The following is a 16,722-nucleotide window of genomic DNA, read 5'->3' as shown; positions in this document are numbered from 1 at the left end:
AGTGTTTCTCCTAGGATCCCTTTGTCACGCATTGTTCTGTTGGTGATTCCACAGCCAGGAACTCACACTCATGCCTCATACCTCTCTTGGTGTGAGCTTTCTCTGTCCTCCTGAACCTATTCTGGGGTTGCTGCGAGCGCAGCATGCCCCAACAGAAATATCTTTTATATTATCCTCAGTGTCTTTTCCTCTCTGACTACCAATGTAAGACTAGTTATCCTCCATGTCCTCTCTTTGCACGTTTCTGCACATTGCTTTTCACTACCTCTCCCTTGGGCTTAGATCTTTAGTTTCTCTTACCTGCCCCTTGGTAACACTCCCTTGGACTTATAGACTTCCTATGATCAGTAAGCCTCTTTCAACAGTTTTCTTCATCATTACATATACTTGCTGAGGTCCTTTCATGACTTCCTTCATCTCTAGGAGTATTTAGTGGGATTTCTGAATAGCTCTAATGTCTGAGCCCCTGGGGTCCCTGGTAAGATTATGATCCTTGGACCTGAGAAAAGACTCATTCAATAAAGAGGCTTGCCCACAGTCCTGATGCCCTCATGTAGATGCCTCGTCTCCTACATGATGGAAGGAGATAACCAGTTCACACAAGACTCCACAGACATGTCGTGGCATGCTCCCCACTCCAAGACGAATAAACAAAAGCTGGTAAGAGGGAAAAGAGTGTGGATTCCTCATATTTCTTCAGAGCGGATGGGTCAGAACTCTAGCAATGACTCTCAGTACTGTTAAGCAACACCCTGACAAACTAGGTGCTTACACAACTTGAGAACTTACAGAAAGCACATCTCTTTGCACTAGTATTTCAGAGTAACTCCATATTCATCTCTTTCCCTCTGGCTCACTGAGGAATTCTTGCTCATCCTTTAGGTTTATAAGATGGCAACATTTCATCTTAAAGGAACACGGGTCACTTTCCAGGCTTCACATACTTACCTGTGCACTCTGTCTGTCAAAGCATTCCTGCAGTGTGCTTCTTCTTAGTGATGATGCTTCTGAGTCCCGGAGACCTTTTTAATGATACATGTGACACAGCTCCCAACATGAGGTAGGCTTTTAAAACATTTAAATCAATGGCATTGCTCTTTCGATGGCTGATGTTGGAGCCTATATATTTAGGTCTGACAGAAAAGGAAAATCAATTCTGAACACAGAGAATTCCAGCAAGAATTATGAGTTAGATGTTTAGAGGTCGAGATTGGAGATGATAATTTAATGAAAAAACCGGTGATTGGCATCCCAGACTAGAGCACGGGGAGGACTTAGAACTTTGAACATTCCTATTCCTTTGGTCTGTGTTACTCATTTATTAATTTAATAGGCATGGACATATTTGTTTAGAGATATAGATTATACCCTAAGGTATCCCTGAAATGATGGGGTTAGATTTTCATCCTAAGTGAGAAATGGAAGGTTTGCTATATGAAGTCCTGTAAGAGCCACTATTTAAAGAGAAACTGAGATGTGGGTGTAGGGACACATCAGTCATTTGAGAGGCAGCGCCAGAAGAGTGGTGCATTTATTGAGAGAGGACCATGGCATGAAATGTTGCATGCTGCAGAGCAGTTGCGCGCGCGCACACACACACACACACACAAGATCAGATGTTCTTCTGGATGGTGCAGTTAGATCTTCAGTAAGCAGTATTAAAAGGTAATTTAATAGGGCAGTAGGAATAGTTGCCATTAATTTAAGACATACATAGTCAATGAAGTTGCATTGATTGAGTTCCCTCTGCATTCTAGAAACTTAGCAGAAAACAGTAGGGTCCTAAGGCAGTGCAAATTTACAATCTTTCTTTTGTTGCTTTTAATTATGAAATGCCTAACTCAAACAGGTATGCATGCCAATGAGATGATAAACACAGGACTAGGATTCCCAGTTTCAAAAGTGGATGGGAGGGTGGGTTGCCTTCAGTTATAAGCAGGGGAAACTATACCTTGGGTAGAGGGACAAACACCTCTTCCTATGGAAGGTGAAGAAAAGCAGGGTGGAACTGTCCCTGCAGACATGCTATGTACAAGAGAAAAGGAGAAAACAGGCCGCCTAGTCCCGTGAGAACATCCATACCAGGCTGGGCTAGCCTAGTCTTAGTTACAGATCCTTGTAGGTCTCAATAGTCTACTTGGTTTTTTGTCTCAGGTTTTTTTTTTTCAGAATCTCTCACAAAGTAAGAGGTTTATGAACTATAGAAACGTGTTTCTTGCTGTTTGGGAAGCTTTTTGACAAAAGGGCTGGCAGATTCTGTATCTGATTTGGGCTAGCCTTCCTTCTGCATCCTTTGGACTTGTTAGAAGGGGCAGACAGCTTTTCAGATCTGCTTTAGAAGGACTGGAATTACCCTGGACTTAATCATATCTCATCTCTTGAAGACTCTGCATCTTAATGCTATCACACGAGATAGTTCCCACACAAACATTTAAGAGACGGCCTTGCACCAACTTTGCCATTCATATCCTCATGGGAAATGCAATACTTTTTTTATCCATACAGGATCTTGCTGTACAAACCATTTTGACCTTGAACTACGATGATCATGCTAGCCTTGAATTCTCAACCGTCTTCCTGCCTCAGCCTTCCAAATGCTGAAATTAGAGTAAGGGTCATTAAAGACAGTGTGTCTGTGGTTTGGATACTTTTTGGGAGAGACTCCTCACTTCCTCACTCTGTAGGATAGATTTGTACTTGCCATGAAGTCTACGCTGGCCTTAAGCTCTAGTGCATTTCTTCCTTTTGTGCTTATGACTGCACAGCATGTCATCCTCCTATCTTAGCACAGGTCACAGGGACAGCTTTCGGGCCAAGCTTGTGATGCTTCTGAAGCAACCGGCAAAAGACATTAATTACTCAAGGTCACAGTCACAAAGACGGGTCAAACGAATGGCGTTTTAGGTATCTTAATCTTTAAACATCTTGTTGACTGAGTTTGCTTATTGAGACCACTAAAAATGGATCCAGCTAATATACATAAAAGTGGTACTGTACATTCATGCAAAAATTAAACGTTAACTTTTGGGAAATAGACCTGCATGATTAAGTTTGGGTTAATGCATATTTTATCTTATCTTTACCTCATGCTTTATGCAATGGAAAGGGCATAGAATTTCATTCCATGGCCGACTTGTTCTGCCAGTCTACTATGGGCAAAGTCTTGTGTCTATATATGTCGGAAAGAAGGATGAAGGAAAATCACAGAAGGGTAGCCTAGAGGATGTTGAATTCGAAGGAATGAGTGTAACTATGAATATAATGAATTCAAATATCCTTTGGTAGATTTATGATGGAGCAAGTTTTTTGTCACTGAAAATAATAGGAGACCTATTCAGTTTAGTTTAAACCAAAGACTCTTCTGTTCACTTCATTTGCACCTAAAAATTAATATCAGGTTTTAAAACAGTCAATTAAATTTCTCTTGCTTACTGTTCTATGTACAGTCCCACCCTTTTAAAGATTTCCTAATAGTGATAGTGTATGCCTTAAATCCTAGCACTAGGGAGGCAGAGGCAGGGAATCTCTGAGTTCAAGTCAAACCTGGTCTACGGAGTGAGTTCTAGGACAGCCAGGACTACACAAAGAAACCCTGTCATAAAAAAAACAAAGAAAAAAATTCCTGGATATGACAGCAGATATTAATGAACCTTCTTTACCAACAAGATAAGATTCTCATAAAGAAATCGCTTCCGTTCAAAATCATGCCACTTTTTCAACAAATAGTCAACACACACCCTGCGTTGATTCTTGCATCAATTTTAAGTCTTTTGAACTTTTCTTCTTCAAAGAAGTGAATGGAAAAGTCTACCTCCACTATTGCTTAGCAAGCATCAACTTTATAGTATATGTGTGTGTCGGGGTCTGAGTATGTCTGGGGCTGAGTGTGTTGGGGGTGAGTGTGACAGGGGCTGAGTGTGTTTGGGGCCTGAAAGACTTAGTGGCTTTCTCATTTCTCTTCCTTTCAGTAGCTAGGACAGTTCCTGGCTGTTCAGAAAGCACGGGGGTGTCTGTGGTGTTCTCCTGTATTTTTACCTTTGTCTCATTTGCAGAGTCAGTGTGGAGCTCTGGTCCTTTTGTGTTTATACACCAGGCCCTGAGATATTCCGTTGCTCATTTTCAGCTTTTAATGTACAATGAATGTTTTAGTCATGAATTTTCTAATCGTTCAACTTAAATTCTATTTGTTTACAAGAAATGTTTACTAATTTGCCCCCCCAAAATATACTATGTTCAAATTCAAGAAAAGGCTGTCACCATTTTGTTGCCCACGGTAACTGGTATGGGGACAGTGGAGTCCACTGCAGAGGGTATTTTCCTCCACAGTCCAGTCTAGACTGCTGTGTGCTCAAGAGCAAGAATGCCTTGATCCACTGGTGTCACTCCTGTACCCTCACAGTACTGTTGATTGTTAGTTTAGGAGAATAACTGAGGATGCGCATGGGTGTATGAAAGCATCCAGGACACCTGGAGCTGTCAAGCATGTATTTACGGAGATGATTGCAAGCTGACGGTCCTCATCAAGGAATTCTATGGCAATGGTTTCTAGATCTGCTCCACGAACTCCACACTTTAAACTGCTAAGAATTTATTAAATTATCTTTTAAAAATCCTTCAATTATTTCCTATGTTTTTCAATAATGTATCTGGTAATCTTACATTAGACTCGATGTGATTGCAGCTTTCATTAATGTTTCATTAACCAGGATCCCTTAATCCTGGTATCTCTTTTGTTGACGTTTGCAGTTAAAATAGTAGGTTATCTAATCTTACTTGTTTTCTGTGGAAGTTTGGCTACATTCACTTGTTTTGATTCACCCTAATGAAAATGGATTAATTTTTAATGCGGCAGAGCTAACCTTTGATAGTTCTGTGGTGTTTGCCGTCTCAGTGAATCATCGTTCAGCTCTTTCGTGGCCTTATTAACTTTTCCTTTTCACACTCCTTTCTCAATTTCTCTTTGTCTTCCTGTGAGTTTAGTCTCATGTTTTGCTCAAAGTCACTTACATGCCACATACACAAACATGTATGCACACGGACATACGTTGTACATGTTTGTGGTGTCTGTGCATGTTCCTGAATGTACCAGTGTGTGTGTGTGGGGGGGGGGGGGGGCACAAGGATGCCGGAGGTTGATGTTGGCTTTCATTATCAATCCATGTCTACTTTATTTTAGTTTAGTTTTTGAGATAAGACTTCTCACTAAACTTGAAGCCCATTGATTTGAATAGACTGCCTGGTCAGTGAGCATCAGGAACTCCAGCCACCTAGGGCTGAGATTACAAGCTTCTATATTATTGTTGAGTGCCTTGACTCAGGTGCTCATGGTTGCTATCTCCTCAGTTCAGGTCACACATTTGTTCATCTCTTGGAGAACGAGGTAGAATTTATTATTTTTGACAACTGCACTGGGCATGTAGGTTCTTTCCCATTGATTACTACATACTGCTGAATATAAATATATTTAAATTTGAGGGGTTGACAGGATGGTTCGGGGCAGAATTGCTTACTGCCAAGTGTGAGGACCTGATTTCAGTCCCTAGAACTCACATGGTTGACGGAGAGAAACAATCTCTATATGATGCCCTCTAAGTACAAAATTGTAATAATAATTAATAATAATACCAAGGACACCACCAATGGACATGCCAAAGTCAATGGGGAAAGACCTTCAAGCCTCAACCTTACAAAAAAGAACTAGAGAAAACAGAAGAAAGCTGAAAACCTGAGAGGTGTTTTCAGTATCAAATGATCAGACCTGAACATGCAGGCAAGTAACCTTATATAAAATGAGGGAGTGTATTGAGCAACATATATGTGTGTACATATATGCACTGAATAATGAATATTGAAAAAAAGCCAGGAAATTGAAGGAGAGCGGGAAGGAGTACAGGAGAGGGTTTGAAGGGCTCACAGGGAAGGGAGACATGTTGTAATTATATTCTAATCTCAAAAAAAACAACGTAAATTAGAATTATAAGAATGGCTGTCGGGGGGGTATCTCCTATATCATTCAAGATGTATTGGATTCTGTAAGGAGAATAAGAAAAACATGCTATGTTGTCTGAATTCAAAGAACATATACTTTCCTCAAGGACACTATAGTAACAAGGAGGAAATAGAAATAGCATCTTTAGATGTGATTGTGTACTAGTGTGTTTGCAGAGGTAGTAGACTGTGTAGGGAGGGGTGTGATTGCCTTGAGAGTAATTAGTACCAACTAGACAAGGCTCATTGATAAATATGAGGCTGGATCCATGTATTGAAAATTAGAGTCTAAACCTAAATCAATGTGTCCAAAGTGACTAAAAGCCTGTTGTTTTAATTTCACTTTTTGCATTAATATTTTAGAAAAGGGCTAATGATTTATTATCCAGAATCCTTTTAATTTCCTTTTTGATAGAATTTCAATTATGTTCCAACTGCACGCTATTAATTTTGTATTTGCACATACTGCCTATCAATTAAGATGATTAATTGGCTTTGAATGCATTGTTATCAAAATTAAAATGCTCCTAGGATATAATTCATTAGTTTCTATGCCTGTAGCATCCAGCAGTAGAGGAAGGATCAGCCTTGCTGAGATGGTCATTCACAACAAACCACAGAGCTGTTTGTGGAGAGATTCACCTGCTTGTGCCCAGAATTTCTGTGTATGTGTGTGTTAGCATATGTTTGTGTGTGTGTAAGGAATAGAGAGAGAGACAGAGAGAGACAGAGAGAGAGAGAGAGAGAGAGAGAGAGAAAGAGAGAGAAAGAGAGAGAGAAAATAGATTATTCAATTAGGCAGGTAATGTAATAATATAGGTTACAATATCCTATACTATTGAATTTGGACTGTAATTGGATTATTTATTTCTCCAAAGAACTCAAAATAGCCCAATAATTAGAATTATTATAATAATCAGGATTGCGAAAATAAAGTAGTTACTTAGAATTGTCCCGAGGAGGTTATGAATGTAACATGTTTGTTGCTAATTAGTATGCCTTTGATGATGTGGTAATGATTTTAGGTATAAATGTTCTGTCAGCCATGGGTTCAGCAATGGATAGGCAGTAAGATAGTTTGACAGTGGTTTCTCAGGACCTGCTACATCCTAAGCACCTGGGTAGCCAGTGATAAAGGTGAACATTACATCAAGGTGAGCATCAGGCAAAATGCAATGAATCCAGGTCATTACTTTCCTGTGAAAGCAAATGTGACGGTCAGCATGATTTTCATGGATGACTTTAAAATAGGAAATGTCTATATAAATTTAGATATAATTGATATTTCCCATCTAAGATGTCAGTAGAATTTAAGCATATAAACAGTGCGTTTTTATGGTATTTATTCATTCAGCTCCTTACTGATCAGTCAAGCACAGAAACTGACAGACTTAAGTCCCCATTTACCCTTTTTTTTTTTGACTCAGGGTTTTTCTGTGTAGCCGTGGCTGTATTGTAACTCACCATGTAGACCAGGCTGGTCTCAAACTCAGGGATCTTCCTGCCTCTAACTCCCGAGTGCTGTGACTAAAGGTGTGTGCTACCACCGCCTTGCTTTCAATGGTAATGAGTGATCTCATAAGCGAATAGAGTGGGGCTCTTTTATTTGTTGTAATTATGGAGTCTGTTTTGACTCATAGGACTGAAGGCTAAAGAGCATGGCTCTTGCTTGGTGTAATACATTGAATAGTAATTTTTACATTAAAAGTAATATTCTTCTTCTCAAAACTGGCCTTTGGGCACAGACATGCTCATGCCTCAACCTCTGACAAGATACATGGTATCCAAAAATGGATAAGCAGGTCTGTTAAATCTTGCCGAGACAGGATAAGATGGTTTTGAAAAATTTCCTACCTCTGAAAATGGTCTGTCAGTTATTCTAGGTCTTAGACTGCCCAAAGGCCAGTTTTGAGAAGAAGAAAACAAGCTCCAAGTGGAGTGTCTTCGGTGCTCAGCATTCTCTGGAAAATAGATCAATGCAACCAGGAGTAACAGTATCTCACTTCAACAGAACCCTAAGTTATTTAAATTCCATATTCTACAGATCATTGAAGTGGTTGAAGATTACCTATCTATTCAAAATATATTCTCTATGTATCTAAAGAACCATATGTTCTAACTATAAATATGACAAACATATTTTGATCTATTGATCTATAATTCTTAATACCTATATAACTTAAAGACAGACTTCATATTAGAATATTGTATAATAAATAACTGCAACAAATGACAATGAGCTCAAAAAAAGTAATATTCTGATCTTAACCTTTGTCATCTGTTAACTAATTTTCTGACTATTCCCAAAGAATGTATTAAAAATAATTGTAGCAAATATGCTGTATTAGTTATTTTTGCAATGAAGTAACAAAATACCTGGCAGAGGGAAGGAAGGAAAGTTCGTTTGGGCCCAGGGTTCCGAGGCATTTCTGCCTGTCATGGCAGCATTCCTGGAGGCAGGAGAGCAAGGCAAAGGCCTCTCTTGACATGTACTGTGAAGCAGAAAAACAGGTCGGAAAAGGGGCAGAGATAACCTTCCAAGGCCTGATGTTTCTGCTAGCCAAACACCAGGTCATTAAAGGCCTCACAGTCTTCATAACAACATTGTAGCTAGGGGTCAAGTCTTCAACACGGGAGCCACTATCAGACCATAACATCTGGCTTTTCTTCTGAATACAGAATCTTAGAGTAGCAAATGCAAGGTTGGGGCCAGAGAGAAGGAAGGTGGCAAGGTATTACTTAGTGAATCACTGTAGTATGTGCAGCAGCTGTTGAGGACTCGATCCAAAGAAACCAGGTTTTTGTAGGTTTTAAACCAAAGCCTTAACTAAGAGGATTTAGTTCTCTAGAATCCCAACAAGGACATCATTGTGAGAACCCGCAGGCTGACACAGGAGGAAATAGCGTGAGTGCCAGCTGCCCCGTGCTCCACCTGAAGGCAGAGGCTGTGGGACACATCTGCCCCAGCCACGTGAATGACGTCACCAGCCATTGCTGAGAAATTACAAGATCAACAGAAACCCTTTGTCTGAGTAGCTCAATTACTGCAGTTTTTCTAGGAATATTTCTTTCCTATTCTCCTTTCTTTTTGAGTAAAGGTCTCTTTGTGTAGACCTGGCTGGCTTCAAACCCGGAGATCCACCTGTCTTTGCCTCCCAAGTGCTGGGACTGAAGATGTCTGTGTGCCACCATGGCTGGCAGTATTTTACATGTTTATCTGTTTATAAATTTCTTATGTATGGGTAGTCTTTTCCCCCCTTCTGAATGAGTTCCACCCTAGTTATCTCTGGAAATGTTCATACTATGGGGTTTCCCAGCTCGTGCTTTTCATGAATTAGGAGAGTACACTATCACATAAGTTCATTTCTATTTGAGAGTCTGAGTAAGAGAGATGATACTGTCAAAGAAATTAAAAATTGAAGAGTTGTTACATCATCAAAAATGCAAACCGTCATAGCTGTTTATGGGGAAGAAACCATTAATTCTTTTCTGGGCATGGTTGAAGGTTTGCTGCCTGTGGGATTTCACATTGCTCTTGTCAATGATACCTGAACTAGACTGTCTCGAGAAGAGTGATTATCATTATTGTGACAACATCTGCTGCTATCATTTTCTGTCACTCACTGTTATTTTTACTTATTTTTTCTTTATACCCTGGTTTTACAGATAAAGCTTCCGGGTCAGAGTTCAGTTGTTCCCTTAAGTAGCTGGTACCCAGTTTCTGTGTCTACTCAGGATGGTGTTCAGAACTCGCTCCGTTCCTCGCCAAAGCTGCCAGTGAGGGCTGAGTAAACTCATGATTGCTGTGTCCTGTCCAGTGTGTTCAAGTGAAATAAAATCTCTGCTCATTTTTATAGTGTCATTTACAATATGAGTTCTGAATTAGGTTTGTTTCTAAGTTTTCCAGTTAGTTACAAACATCCTTAATCTACTTCACTGTCAGTGGATAACTCATTTTTAACGGGAAATGATTACCCACAACTAAAACTTGCTCTTTGACATTAATGGCCAATGGCTTGCTCAACTACCACCATGTCTCAGGGCATGTTACACAAAGGACTTGACTTATATTGGTTTGCTGAATCTGCGCTCAACTGATTCATCTGAGCACTGTAAAAGTTTGATAAAAGCTTAATCTGGAGTTCGGTCAGTTTATCTGTTGGTAATAGCTGGCTGGGGTCATTACTCACATTCACACTCTCCCAGGCTGGAGACGGACCTTGGCGTTGGCAGACCTCACTGACTAGGGTTCGAATACAGACGTGAGAATCACCGGTGCTTTCCTCAAAGCTGTCCCCGTCTTATCATCTTCTGAAACAGTTTGCAAATAGAGTTCAGCATATATTTTCGTCAAACCACTTGTGCTTTTGCGCTCTCTCTCTCTCTCTCTCTCTCTCTCTCTCTCTCTCTCTCTCTGTGTGTGTGTGTGTGTGTGTGTGTGTGTGTGTGTGGTGTACTTTACCAGATGAATACATTTGGGGATATGAGCAGAAATCCTAAAAGAATACATTTTAGGAAGTATTACATTCTCTAAGATACTTTTACAATTTTATATTGTTCTGTTACCTTAGCAATATTTATGTTCACGCTGTATAGTTTACTAGTGGAGGTCTATATTGGTGTTTTTAGCAGCACAGCCATTAGTTTTTATTTTATTGTGTGCCGAGTTCTTGGTACAAGAAGAAGAAATCCTCTAGGGTTTCTCAGTTTGGTTCTAAATAAATCACCCAAAACATTGTATGTGTACTCTGGAAACATGGGAAAGAAGTCTGAACCCCAAGTAATCCAGGCACGTTGTTGGGGGCAGGCCCCAGAAATTCCTGAAGTCCCCAGAAACGCTTTCATGGGTCCGAGTGCTGGGAGGTATGGGCCGGGTAGAAAAGGGTGTTTGGCAGCACTGTGTGCCCAATGCTGAGGTGGCGGTTCCTGGGGTCAGGTGACACAGCCACTGTCTTTAAGTGGGTGGGGCGTACATTAGGTGGGTTGTTATGTTTGGATTCCCAAGGCTCAGATTACAAGGAGTTACACAATGCACCCCATAGCAGTTGGACGTTTTCCAGGCAGGTCATCCTGTTCTCTGAATATGACTTTCAACTCATCCCTCTTCCCGTTGCTTCTGCCACCACACTTGGCACACACAGGATCTGAGCCAGGGCTCACCCTCTTTGTAGTCACGTGCTGGGAACATTAAGTCTGCACGTATGAACGCAGATGACAGGCATTGTGCCTTCCCTTAGAAGACCTGATTAAGGATGAATGAAAACAAAAACCATTAAGGAATTAACCAACTAACTCAGGTAATGACACAAATACACATTGTAATAACACACGACTTTCCCTGTCATCCAACACTTGAACCATTCTACATTTTGAAAATAGACAGGTATGTATGAAACAACAGTTATTGAAAAAGAGGCCAACAATTTGAAAGAGAGCAAGGAGGGGTCTATGGCAGGGCTGAGAAGGAGGAAGGGGAAAGGGGAAATGATGTAATTATACTATAATCTCAAAATTAAAATAAAAATCTGTAAGAACACAGTCTCAGCTATGGCCAGCCCTACATAAAGAAACTTGCAAAGTTGCTGTTAAGATGTCTGTGTGCCCCAGAATCTGCTCCTCATGAAAGAAAATTGACAAAATAGAATAAAATAAAAAAACAAAAAACAAAAACAGCAACTGTCAAACCTCAAGTTCAGAAAATGAAACCGAATGGTGCCTACCAGCTACAGGTCTGCTTTAGTCTGGAGATGTCTAAGCTTAGCTGCCCTGAATGGTTCCCAGGAGGTGAGTAGCTTGGAGCTCTATTGATTTAAGAGCTTTAAAACACAAAACAAAACAAAACAAAACAGAACAAAAGCCTGCACTACAGGTTCACATTGTTGTGTAAACCATATTTACTGTATCAGTAGCCATGCATCTGGACAAATGGCTAATAAGTGCCTGGAGCTTAAAGAACCAACATGAAACCCAGTTTTAACAGGCATGCTAAGCAGTTTTTCCTACCATATATCATGACAATTCCCCTTCTTTCTGATAATTCTGCAACACTGTGAGAGATGCCTTCCCCCTTACAGAGGCGTTTATATTAGAAAGCGCAAAATGTGCTACAATGGAAGGTGGGATTAATAACAGTTATGAGGTTTAGGGTTGTTGCCACACCTGTGTGGGAGGTGATGCAGTCACAATGGGTAATTGGTTAGATACCAGGATGTGAGGAAAGGAACAATGGACTGTGTGACGAAATCTCAGCTAAGGGGAGGCTAGGCCTCTGTCTGGGCATGACAATTAGATTTCCGAGGATAACAGCTTTGAGTGGAAGATGAGAGGTTTGGAATGCTCCAGGATGGAGTCTGAGTCCTTTTCTGAATTCCTTATCCCTTGGTTGGAGACAAACAGAATGTTTATTCTTTCAGAGTTCTGAGGGAAGCTCACAGGGGAATCATTAAATGAGATGAAGCTCAACATTAGACCCCTCTACAGACAGGAGTAACTCAAAGTATGACAGTAGTCAACAGACTTTTCAAAGTTTCTCTCTCTCTCTCTCTCTCTCTCTCTCTCTCTCTCTCTCTCTCTCTCTCTCTCTCTCTCTCCCTCCCTCCCTCTCTCTCTTTTTCCCATTCCCTGGGCATGAGTTCTTAGTTAAGCAATAGCTTCTCTAATTATGTAAAAGTTGTATGTGCCTGGTTTTCCTTTACGGCACTTTAAATGCTTAACATATGCACCAAACAGAGGCTCACACACAAATTGGTAAGAAATTGACCGATAATAAATATAAAATGATATGCATATAAATCCAAGGGTGTGAGAATAAAACTGAACAAAAACATGCGTTACAATATAATGCAAATCTGGAAAATAAAAATGTTATAGGAAGATGGAGAGCAACTTACCAGTTCAAGGTATGGGTAGAAAAGTTAGTTTTTAAAGTGAGGGAATTCTGAATAAAGACTTCTGCATGACTCACGGCAGAACGGTGTGGCAGGAGACTGACGAGCAGCCAGTGGCAGATCCCTTGCCTAGCATGAGGAAGTCCCTGGTTGTTCTCAAAGCCCATGCCACATAGGGGTTGTTTCCTTAAGAGTTTGAGGAATCTACATGAAATTGCAAATGTTTAGATGGATAAGTATGTGCACAAGGTTGAGTTATATAACAATGTTTGTGTAGTGGCAACTGATAAATTATAACAAGATGAAGCTTGTTATACTTTGAGATATTATGTTTCCTTTGCCTACATTTTATTCTTTAGCAAGATGCATGTGATATTTCAAATAAAAGCAGAGTGAAGATAAGAATGTCCAACTTGAGCAATAGAGCAGAGTTGAGATCTCATTACTTAATCCCTGGCAACAAGCAAACTCTACTGTATAGACCCAAGGGACCACAGGACCCCTGTCACTGCTGACATGAAACTGAATGACTACTGTCTTGTGGAATTGTTTATATAACCCTTTAGACATATTTAAACATTCTGTTGGTATTTACCAAGAAAATGTTTCCTGAGAGTGAGTGATACATAAATATTTTTTTTTTTACTCTAAACTAGTTTAAAGTAGCACAGAAAACAACAAATTGTTATTTTCCCTTTATTGGCTTTGTCTCTTATTTTTTGTTGATACCGGCATGGATATGTGAATTTTTCTTATCTGATAGAGGCTTGTTGTTTGAAAAAACATTAATAATCTTTGATATTACCAGTTTACTTATTAGTGTGAAAATGAAAACTGTCTTATTTCAGGGAAGCTATAAGCATTAATATTTTATTAATATTAATATTTAATATTTATATTAATATAAATATAATATTTATATTTTATCAAACTCATGACATATTACTCTGTGAACATAAATATTGTGGCAGATGGAGAATGTCAGAGAGACATGGCAGACAGACCCCTGTCCCATGCATCACATGTAGATAAGGCAGAATGAGAGGAAACCTAACATTTAGGTGAATGGGTTTCCAGCTTATAAATAATATGAGTAATTTATAAATCTATAGCCTCTTTTACCCTCTTCTCTAGCGAATGATGCTCAGCTGTGATTTAGCCATCTTTTCCCATCCTGCTGGATGTGTGATCAAATGTGTGAATATATAAATGGGTTCTCTACCAGTAAGTAATGTGGCTCTGTTTCAGGATGCATTTGTGTGTGCGCACACATACCTACAGAAACTCTAAGAGAAGGCTATCATTTGTGATATTCTAGCTGCAAATGGTAAAAGATCGCAAATTAGACTGAAATGTAAAGCTCCATGTCTCATAGAATAAGCAGTCTAGAATTAAGATAGTTAAAGGGTTAATTTGCGGACTCAGCGATGACACCACCAGGCTCACCCTGTATTTCTCTATCTTTAAGCCTCAGGCTTGTCCCAGCCTTAGCAGTCCTCAAAGCTGAGTCCAGACAGGAAAAGTAGAGCTATTCTACCAGCATTGCTTTGTGTCATTGGAAAGCCACTTCCCTGCCATTGGCCAGGTCTGGATTCCACAAGTGGACTCAGGACATCACTCCCTGAGGGGATCTGGACTAACTGTATCTGTCATAACTGTGTGCTAGTATATAATTGTGCTTCACCATTGGCCCTGGAGTGGTATTTAGCATTCAGCAAAAGATACGATCCTTTTGACGACAGGACATGAGGTTGAGATTCTGCTAGGAGAGTTTAGCCAGTTGAGTTGATGACAAAATTGTGTCTGAAATTTAAAATTAATTTAATTATTTAAATTAATTAATTTAATTTAAACAGATTAATTTAAAATGTTTTTTATAACCTGCTAGACAGTAAAATTTTTTAAAGATATATAGTTAAAATTTCCCTAGTAGATGTCTGAGTCTTACTCTTTGTGAAGTAGTCTGCTTGTCTGTATCTTCTTGACAATGGGAGTCTTGAAACTATCTTCATGTTATCATTGGATTAATTATACTATGCTTGTGCTTGCGGTTTGGACCAGATTTGTCACTTTTGCTCCTGTGAGCACCTAAAAAATTTTCATCTAGCTTCTATCAGTCAATTTTCTCTCATATTTTTAAAGAGTAAGCAGTTTTGAGTTGATTTGTGATAGACACACGGTTTAGCTTATTTGACCTTGGGGACAGAGCAAAGTTATCTGCCATATTTTTCTGTCAAATGAGTGGTTTCTTTCTGTCAGTGCCACACACCGGACACTAAATATTCTATCTACATAATTACATAGATTGTAGTCACAGAAAAAACTAATAATCGCTATACATTGTAACATACTGTGCTTGTATTGCTTGATTTTACAATCTATATATTGTAGCATACTGTGTTTTTATGTGCTTGATTTTACAATCTATACATTGTAGCATACTGTGTTTGTATGTGCTTGATTTTACAATCTATACATTGTAGCATACTGTGTTTGTATTCCTTGATTTTACAGTTTGTACATTGTAGCATACTGTGTTTGTAAGTGCTTGATTTTTACAATCTATACATTGTAGCATACTGTGTTTGTATGTGATTGATTTTACAATCTAGTTATCTTATGAGAAATAGAAAACAACAGCAAGGATAAGAATTCTTCAGATTTTACAATTGTTACATATTGACTAAATTCAGCAGAGCTTACTAAATAAAAGGCATATGACTCTGATGGATTTTATGAACTATAAAATAGATTTAAATGAAAAAACGGTAGATGAGAGCTAGAGAGTATTCACTAAACCCTGCAATCAGTGCACTTGCAGTTGCTTCTATGCAGAGTTGGCACCTGCATTTCTCTAAGGATGCCAAGGCTGAATTTTCATGTGAACTAAGAACTCGGAAGGTGAAAGAGTGCTACCAAAACTGGCATAAAACATAGAGACCCAACAAGTTTTGGAGCAACTCACAGCTATTGCATTTGTTATATAACTGTATGTGTATATTGGCATTTCTAGAGACATAGTCTGGCTGCTGGATCCTCCTACTGCAGTCTTCCAAGTATTGGGATTACAGGTGTGCATGGCTGCACCTGGCCAAGTAAATTGACTTATTAAATAAAAATGAGAGAACAAAGTCAAAGGGTCAATATGAGGGATATGCCACTGTAATAACTGAGTTCCTTAATTTGTTCTCTTTATGGGACTACAACAGAGGTCTTACCATAAGTTGTAATTAAGTTATAATGAGAGTTGAAAACAAGTTATATGTTATTGCTTTGATAAAATACCCTACAGAAACAACTGAAGGGAAGAAAGATATATACAGTTGAAATGTACAGTCTACCATGGTAAAGCTGGTGCAGCAGCAGGAGGGTGAGAAGCTGGTCATGTTGCACCCATAATTAGGCAGCAAAGAGAGTTGAACACTGCTCTTGTCTCCATTTTCCCTTGATCATGGTTCCAAATTTCTAACCCATTTGCAGAGCTGCTCACATTCAGTTTGGATCATATCCCTTCATTTAAAACTTTCTGGAAACATTGTTATTGGCACACCAGGGGCCTGTTTTCATAGTGATTCTAAATATAGCCAAGTTGCCAAAGAAAATTTACTATCCCACATGATCTGTCATAGGCTAGAGCCACATACTTATTAATCGATAATTCAATATGACACTTTTATTGAGCTAGTTTCTTAACATTTATATAGTGTGGGTGTATTAGATATTAACAAATTAAATTGTGTTATGTGTTTTAAATTAAACATTAAGCTTTCTCTTTTTTTGAACATAAAAATAAAGATGCTTAGAAGGTACTTACTATCAGCAAATAAAATACTAAAATCTTGAAATT

The 16,722-nt window shown here is 39.1% G+C and overlaps 1 protein-coding gene across 3 annotated transcripts in view; it reads left to right on the top strand.

The window, feature by feature from the left end:
- Pdgfc (platelet derived growth factor C) overlaps nt 1–16,722 on the top strand; it is a 154,773-nt gene that overhangs the window by 46,249 nt on the left and 91,802 nt on the right. The gene's annotated exons all lie outside the window — the stretch shown is intronic.

This window comes from Arvicola amphibius, chromosome 11 (genome assembly GCF_903992535.2).
Source record: "Arvicola amphibius chromosome 11, mArvAmp1.2, whole genome shotgun sequence".
Classification (NCBI taxonomy): Eukaryota; Metazoa; Chordata; class Mammalia; order Rodentia; family Cricetidae; genus Arvicola; species Arvicola amphibius.
The sequence above is the reverse complement of the archived record's forward strand: the minus strand, read 5'-3'. Positions and strand labels throughout refer to the sequence as shown.